Below are 8,268 nucleotides of genomic sequence, written 5' to 3'. Positions count from 1 at the left end.
GCTACTGCTCTTCTCTGTCCGTCCCTGTCCCAGCTGTTGCCCCCGTCCCTGTCGTTGTCCCTCCCCTGTCTCAGCTACTGCTCTTGTCACTGTCCCAGCTATTGCCCCCGTCCCTGTTGTTGTCCCTGCCCCAGTCTCTGTCCCTGTTCCAGCTACTGCCCTTCTCTCTGTCCCTCTACCTCTCCCAGCCACGTCCCTGTCACAGCTACGGCCCTTGTCTCTGTCCATGCCCGTCCCTGCCCTGTCCCAGCTACTGCCACTGTCCCTGTCCCAACTGCTGCCACTGTAGCAGGTCCCTGCCTCCATTCCTGCTCCTGTCCCGGAGCCAGCTGCTGCCACTACCCCTGTTCCTATCCATGTCCCTGTCCCTGCCTCTGTCACTGCTGCTGCCCCGGCCGGGCAGCGGAGTCTGAGGAGCCTGGGGTTGGGAAGGACCCGCGAGGCTCCCGGCTCCGTGGGCAGGGGGCGTCCCGGCAGTGAGCTGAGCGGGGCTGGGCGGGGGGGAAGCCAAGGAAGGACGGCGGGGTCAGAGTGGGCACGGGGGCCTCGGGGCGCAGCCTCAGGCTGCTCGGGACCAGGGCCAGCAGCAGTGGGACCCGGAGAGCCTTGGCCCCACCAGGGACCCCCGGGCAGGGCAGGGGCTGGGCTGGGCTGGGCCCCACAGCCCCCCCACCCCGCCGCTCTCGCTTCCCCTCCCTGCGGGGGCTGGACCGGACACCTGGCTGGTGACCGGGACCTTTGCACGGGCGCTGTCGCCTTCTGCTGATAACGGCACACGTGCTCAAGAGAAGGTCCAGGCACATAGAGAGCCTGGGAAAGCAGTTACGGGTTTGCCCAGATAAAATAGGTCAAGGACACAGGTAGGAGTGCTCAGTTGCCATCCCTGCCCCTAGCACATGGCCGTGACTCACGGTGGTGGCCAGCGGCAAGGGGGCAGCAGTGGTCACCTGTGGAGTGACACTGTGCCTGGTGGGTGGGAGTTGGGCTTGGGGACAGTGGTGGTCCCCAGGGACTGGAGCAGTGTGATCCTGCTCCTGTGCTGCCATGCGTGCTGAAACCGGCTTCTTTTTCCCCACTATTGATTAGTAGATCTAATCAGGCCAGCTTAATGCTGGGCCTTTAATGAGGCTCAACCAGGAAGAAATTATTTAAATTAGTTACATGATATGCTATACTCTTGGGCGAGAGAAAAACAGGATAGACAGCTACCCCTGCTCTGTCTGGTGAACTCAGCCAGCGCCTGAAGTGTATCCCAAATGAAACCTCCTGGCTGATGAGAGGTGTGGGAGACATACTAGGGCCCTTCCAGGGCACCAAGAGGAGGCTGCAGTTCCCTGGATGGAGGCAGTGAAGCCCCATCATTCCCCAGCCTTGTCTGCCTCAGCCATGCTGCCCTCCTCACACAGAACCACAGAATCATTTAAGCTGGAAAAGCCCTCTGACATCATAGAATTCAACCATTCCTACAGCACTCTCAAGGCCACCATTAAACCATGTCCCCAAGTGCCACATTTACATGTCTGTTAAACCCCTCCAAGGATGGTGACCCCACTACTGCTGTGGGCAGCCTGTTCCAATGCCTGAACACCCTTCTGGTGAAGACATTTTCCCCAATATCTAGCCTAACCCCCCCGGTGCAACTTGAAACCATCCCCTCTCATCCTGACACTTGCTGCCTGCTACAAACTCCTTTCAGGGAGCTGTAGAATGGGAGAAGGTCCCCCCTGAGCTTCCTTTTCTCCAGGCTGAGCCCCCTGAGCTCTCTCAGCTGCTCCTCATCAGAACTTCAGACCCTTCCCCAGCTCCATTCCCTTCTCTGGACATGCTGCAGCACCACAGCATCTGACAGAGCCTCCTAGGAGGCAATTTTCCTCACAGAATGGGAAAATAACCAACCAACCAACCAACCAACCAACTCCTCTGTATCATTTTGTGCCACACCAGTGGGTCCATGTGGTTCATGTGAAGGGTGTGAGGAAGGGCAGGGCTGGCATGGAGGGGCCAGGGGAAGGCACTGCACACACGGGCACGAGCTGGGGCTGCTGCCCTACTGCCCTGGAGCTGCAGACAATTCCACAATTCCATCCCGCTCAGTTTCCTCACCCTACAATGTCATTTCCATTTGCCTTTGGAAATGGAACTGCCCAGCCAGGAGCTCACAGCAGGGGCAATGCACATTGTTCTGCCGAGCAGCACTGAACTTCTCCTGCTCCTTGACTCCAGTGCCAGTGGGCACACACTGTTGTCCTGTTAAACATTAACTGGGAAAGCAGCTTGAAAAACATTGTTCGGCTTCATTAAAATCTTCAAATGGCACTTGATAGTTACCTATGCTTATGAGCAGTTTGCACATACTTTAAATAATAATGCAGGACAGGCTTTATGACTCTTACGACCCCTCCAGCAGAAATTATACACTAATTTCTAGGTGCAGCTGTCTTTACCCTGGGAACAAGGCTGGTAGGGAATTCCATACAGCAAATTAGAATTTAGCTCCTACAAAGAGAAGACAAGCCAGCTCTCCCCTGGAAAAAAGGAGAGGCAGGACACTGAGCAAGGACAAGTGGAAGGTACATTCACCCAATTTCCATCAGGTGTGTTAGCACACCCCCAGAAGCCACCTAAGAGGTGTGGGAGAACCGTGGAGGTGTTACTCAGGTTGAACTGATGGGTCCACATGAGCTCCCACTGAGGGTTCACTGCGATGTGTGGTGTGGCTGCAGCTGAGGGCAGGGAGCTCCTGAGACACGGGAATGGAGTTGTGAAAATGGTGTCTGAAATGGTGGAGGACAGACCAGGTTTTGCACCCTTTGCTTTTCTACTAGTGTTTCTTTCCCTTCCTTTCTCCTGTTCCCTGGCATGACCCACTGTTATTAGTAGATGTGGGAAGGGAGGTGTGAATCCTGTTTACTGGGGAGCCTGTGCTGCCTGGAAACTCTGGTTTAGTGACATTGATCTCCCCCCAGCCCTCCCCGTGCCTGGCAAACTCAGCGGCTCCATAATCAAAGCTTTTGTCTTTGTTGTTTGCTTTTTTCCTTTCTGATCGCCTGAACAACACCAGCCGGAGGGAGGGAGTTGACCTTGCCAAGGACGAGGGCAGGAGCTGGACCTAGACAGCACAACAGGCTGTGGAGAGCAGGTGAACAGGAACAGCAGGGTGCAGGGCCACTGTGGTGCCTGCTCGCCCCCATTCCTGCTGGTTTCACACCTCTTTCCACATAGTAATTCCGTAAAGCCCGTTGCAAAAACCTTGTGAAACACCCCACTGTCTTTGCAAGAGGGTTCTGTGAGACTGCAGGTTGCAGGCAGGGCGGGCTTTGTTGGTGATTGTTTTTGGTGGAGGTGTCCACAGGGCAGAAGGGATCAGGGAGGACATGGCCCTGTCCCTGTCTCTGTGCCAGCTGAAGAGATACTGCTCCATCTCCAGACTCCCACCAGCCTGTGCATTCCTTCCTACTATGTGCCAGTGCCTCCACAAAAACACCATTTAGGACCCTGTGAGCAGATCCAGGATCAATGTAACACCTCGAAGGGAAAATGCTGCCTGGGAGGATAAAATCCCTGGATCTGCACTCTGTCCTGAAATCCCAAGGCCTGCCTGGGACAAAGGTCTTTCTTACCCATCACCTTCACTATTGAGAAATTTTCCTGACTTGCTTGATCAAAATTCATGGTTTGGAAGTTCAGATCCACAGTGATCTGTGGCACAGATCTGTCGAACAGATTCAATGTCCCTTCACATCTGTCCAAGCTCATCTAGGTGAACCTAAACCCTGCACTCTGAAAACTGGCTCTGTGAGAGAGAAGTGCTGGCTGTTCTTCCCTCCTTACTCAGGATGGGTTTTGCTGTGCCTCCCACTGACTTACAAAACCCTCAGGGTGCTCTTGGTCTCAGCTGTGCTGTCTGCAGGTGAAATGGAGTGTCGCTGGCAGCGCCTCTCCCCTCCTCACAGGGCTGGGAAGCTCCGTGTGCTGGAGCAGTGCAGAAAGCTGTGCCCCGACCCTGTGCAGGATGGTCCTGAAGCTGCTCTGCTCTTCTGCTCAAAGGTCCCAGGGCTTTGGTGCTGGGTCATTCTGAAGGCTTGGGTTTCTGCTCTTCGTAACACTCGGTGTCTTTGATCTTTGCCTGCTTCGTGCTTATCTCTCACTCCCACTCAGTAAAGTAAGATTTATGCTGGTAGATAAAACAGGAAGGTTGTTACATCTGGGTGTGGGAAAACAAAACGTTGTTAGGAGCCAGGCTGGCCATGAATGGAAAGAGAACAGACCACCTGGCAAGGTCCAAGGCTCAAGGACCCCCTCACAAAGGTGCCTGTGCAGGGGAAGCTGGAGCCATTCCTCTCCTCCTGCTGTTCCAGGCGAAGAGAGGCTTGGGATGTCCACGGATGCTCCCTGCTCCCCAGTGTGGCTGCTAGAGTTGGGATGTGCTCCGCTGAATTCATAGCTGTTAGTGCTGTTTAGCTGGCACTGAGCAGGCTCCTGTGCTTTCCATGGGGGTCACTTCCCTGACTGTATATTAGACTCCAGTGCTCATTAGTGGCTGCTTTTTGCTTTCACTGCTGCTCCAGTGTTTATCACCTCTCTGGATCATGCCTGGGAACACTTTGATAACAGCCTTTGATGGGCCTGGGCTGGCAGGTGGCCAGGGCAGTGCTGCCGTGTCTGTGCTGGACAGGCTGGGACTCCAGTCTGAACCTGAGCTGAAGGGGCTGAGACGTGAGATTGAGTCCACAGTGGAGCACAGATCCACCTGCAGGCCGTGGAGGAGCCCACACCATGGCAGGGGATGCCTGAAGGAGACCGGCCCCTGTGGAGCCTGTGCTGCAGCAGGTTTGCTGCAGAACCTGTGACCCTTGGGGAGATCCAAGCTGGAGCAGCTGGTGAGGAACTGCAGCCCGTGGGAAGGACCCATGCTGGAGAAATTCAGGGAGGGCCGTCTCCTGCAGGTCAGACCCCGGGCTGCAGCAGGGGCAGCAAAGATTCCCTGCTGCCTGTGGGACAGCCCATGGTGGGACAGCAGAGATTGCCTGCTGCCTGTAGGACAGCCCGTGGTGGGACAACCCATGGTGGGACAGCCCATGGTGGGACAGCAGAGATTCCCTGCTGCCCGTGGGTCAGCCCATGGTGGGACAATCCATGGTGGGACAGCAGTGTCCTGCTGCCTGTGGAGGACCGGGATGTGACCACAGTAATGGGGACTCTGGCAGGAGCCCCTTGGTGAAGCCAGGCTGGGGACAAAGGCAGGAGTTCAGTGCAATGTTAAAGCAGGTGACCTGGCCCAAAAGGACCAGGGTCGGAGGTTGCAATGGATCTGTAAATTGTTGTAAGCTGTGATTTGAGCTGTGTGTTTTGGGAATGACTGCAACAGGCACCATTCAACCCAAAGCAGGAGAACCCTCCCCAGAAGCAGTTGCAAGGCAGCTGTGACACAACCTGAGCTGCTTTTGGTGCCCCATATCTCCCCCCACCCAGCACTGTCCTGAGTGGCCACCAGAACAGAAGGAGCTCAAAGTCATGGACTAAATGAATTCAACAGGCATTTTGTTGGTACTTTATAAACATTTTCCAGAGTCGTCCACAGACTAAGGGAATGATATCTGTATGTTATATCAAAGAGTGGGAAGTGGGGTGGTGGGTTTTGAAGTTGTACTGTATAGCGTGGGGCCTGGGATGGTGTAAATGGTATGGGATATGGGGTGGAATGTGCTGGGTTTGGCTGGAGTAGAGTTATTTTCTTCCTGGCGGCTGCTGTGTGCTGTATTTTGTATTTGTGCTGAACACAGGGTTGATAATACAGAGATGTTTTTGTTATTGCTGAGCAGAGCTTGCACAGAGCCAAGGACTTTTCTGCTTCTCATACTGCCTTGCTGCCAAGAAGTTGGGTGTGTGGTGGAGGTGGGCAGGAGCCAAAGGCAGGACAGGTGATCCCAACTGACCGAAGGGATATTCCGGAGCATCACTGCTTGGGGTGGCCTGGGGTGGCTTGGGATGGCCTGGGTGGCCACTGCAGGGTGGGATGTGTGTGGAGGATGGCACGTGTCCGTGTGGATGCAGTGCTCCACAGGCAGGTCAGGGGAGGGGAGGTGGTGCAGGATGAGGCTCCAGCAGGGGTTTTGCCGGGGTCCTGCATGATGGCTGGGAAGGGGGACAGATGAGGTTGCACAAAGGGAATCATATCTTAGTGCTTGCAGTTTTCTGCTGCCAGTAGGCAGATCACCACCCTTACAGGAAGTTACAGGAAAGATGGGGCAAGACTATTTACAAGAGCATTTACAAGACAAGGGGGAGGGAGTTCAGATTCAAGGGGATTAGGGTTAGATTAGATATCAGGAAAATATTCTTCCCTGTGAGGGTGGTCAAGCCCTGGCACAGGTTTCCCAGAGAAGCTGTGGCTGCCCCATCCCTGGCAGTGTCCAAGGCCAGGCTGGATGGGGCTTGGAGCAACCTGGGATAGTGAAGGTGTCCCTGCCCATGGCAGGGGGCTGGAACTGGATGATCTTCAAGGTCCCTTTCCAACCCAAACCATTCTGATTCTCTGACCCTTTAGAGCAGACAGCCGCAGGTGTCCTGTGGCACCCAGGAGCCCTTGGCTCCCACCAGGCAGATTGAAGAGTGTTGGAGAGAAGGCAAGAACATTAATGCTTTCATAACAGTGCCTTATACTTCCCACAAAGCATTTTATCTCAAGAATGCCAAGTGTTTTGCAAGATCCTAAATAATTAAGCCTTAGAGCAGCGCCACACGAGACAGAAATATCTCCCTCCCTCCTCATATTCACGTCTCTGGGATGGCCCACGCTGGGAGCCAATGGGCAGGGAAGGAACAATTACCCAAATCCTCACTGCTCAACGTGCTCAGAGGAAATCCTGAGCTGGGGTTTCCCCGGGACACCCCCAGTTCTGCAGGGGAGATGTGAGGCTGTTCAACAGCAGTTCTCTTTGAATCTTAATTTTGTTCAGGGTTTTGCTGGAATGATCCTGGGTTTTGGCCCTGGTCCTGGAAGAGCCAGGCATGGCCCATACCTGGAGAACAGTTCTCTGTCCGAGGGCTCTAAACTGCATGAGTGAGTTGCCTGGAGCCCTGTGACTGCTGTTGGAAGCTCCCTGTGTCATTAACCAAGGGATTTGGACTCAAGCAATCCCAAACTCCACAGGACTCTCACATGATCCACCTACAGCCCTTCTGCTGGCACTGCCCCACAGCCAGCCCTGAGCCAAGGGACCTGCAGAGACCAGACCCGTGTGGAATTGTAGCCTGGCCACTGGCAGGGCCCTTCCCTTGCACTTGTGAATCCCATTCCTGAATGGGGCATGGAACAGCACGTAGGAACCTCTCCTTGTAATCAAGGGCCGTGCCAGCCTCCTACTGCTGCAGACTGACCTTATTTCCAGATGCCTCAGCAGCAACTTAGCAGCTCAAGGGCACGGGAAAAGCCCACCTCTGTCTTTGTAGGTGTTTAGGTTTGTTTCCAACACTGGCTTTCCACCTCCCAGCAGCAGGACCCAGGGAGTTTCAGCCTTGCCTGTGCTGGAGGGATTTGGCACAGCAGCTTCTGCGCTTGAATTCCCCATTTCTGCTGGGATCAGCATCGCTGCCATGTTGCCGCACAGCTCTGGAGAAACGTCCTGCTGCTTAAGGCACAGGCACAGAAAGGTGATGGAGGGAGGTGAAGGCTGAAATCACTCTAGGATGGATTCTAAGTAGCAGCTGAGCTTTGCATCTGCTGCTCCAGTCCTGTGGCTCCACAGTTGGGTGGGCTCTGGAGTTTAAACTTCCCAAGTGGATGTGCAATTGGATTCCCATTTGGATGTGCAATCCTGCCAGCATCCCACAGCCACAGCACCCTCTGTGCCCCTGCTGGGACAGGTGAGGCGACAGGCCAGCTCTGCAGCAATGCACTGGCACCCTCTAATGACACAGTTATGAATATTCGGGGGTCGCTCCTGCGGCCTGTCCTGCCGTGCTGGGGCTGCCTGGTGCTCTGCTCAAGCTGTTCTGGAGCCTTTGGTGGGGCAGGGCTCCCTCTTCTCCACCTGCTCTGCTCCAGATCCACACCTCACCTCCCCTTTGGAGCTGCAGTTCCCAGGGTGCAGACATCAGGGACGCGGCAGGGAGGGCTGGTGGCTGTGCATTGCTCTGCCAGGTGAGCTGACAGTGAGCACTCTGTTCCCAGCCCTCAGCCCCAGGAGCAAAGCCAGCTGTGGTTGCCCCCACACCACTGCCACAGGAGGGCTGGTGAGCTGTGGCCGGGTCCTGTAAGCCCAGGCT

This window comes from Chamaea fasciata, unplaced genomic scaffold (assembly GCF_029207755.1).
Source record: "Chamaea fasciata isolate MVZ Bird 193981 ecotype frontalis unplaced genomic scaffold, bChaFas1.0.hap1 SCAF_15, whole genome shotgun sequence".
NCBI lineage: Eukaryota > Metazoa > Chordata > Aves > Passeriformes > Sylviidae > Chamaea > Chamaea fasciata.
The sequence above is the reverse complement of the archived record's forward strand: the minus strand, read 5'-3'. Positions refer to the sequence as shown.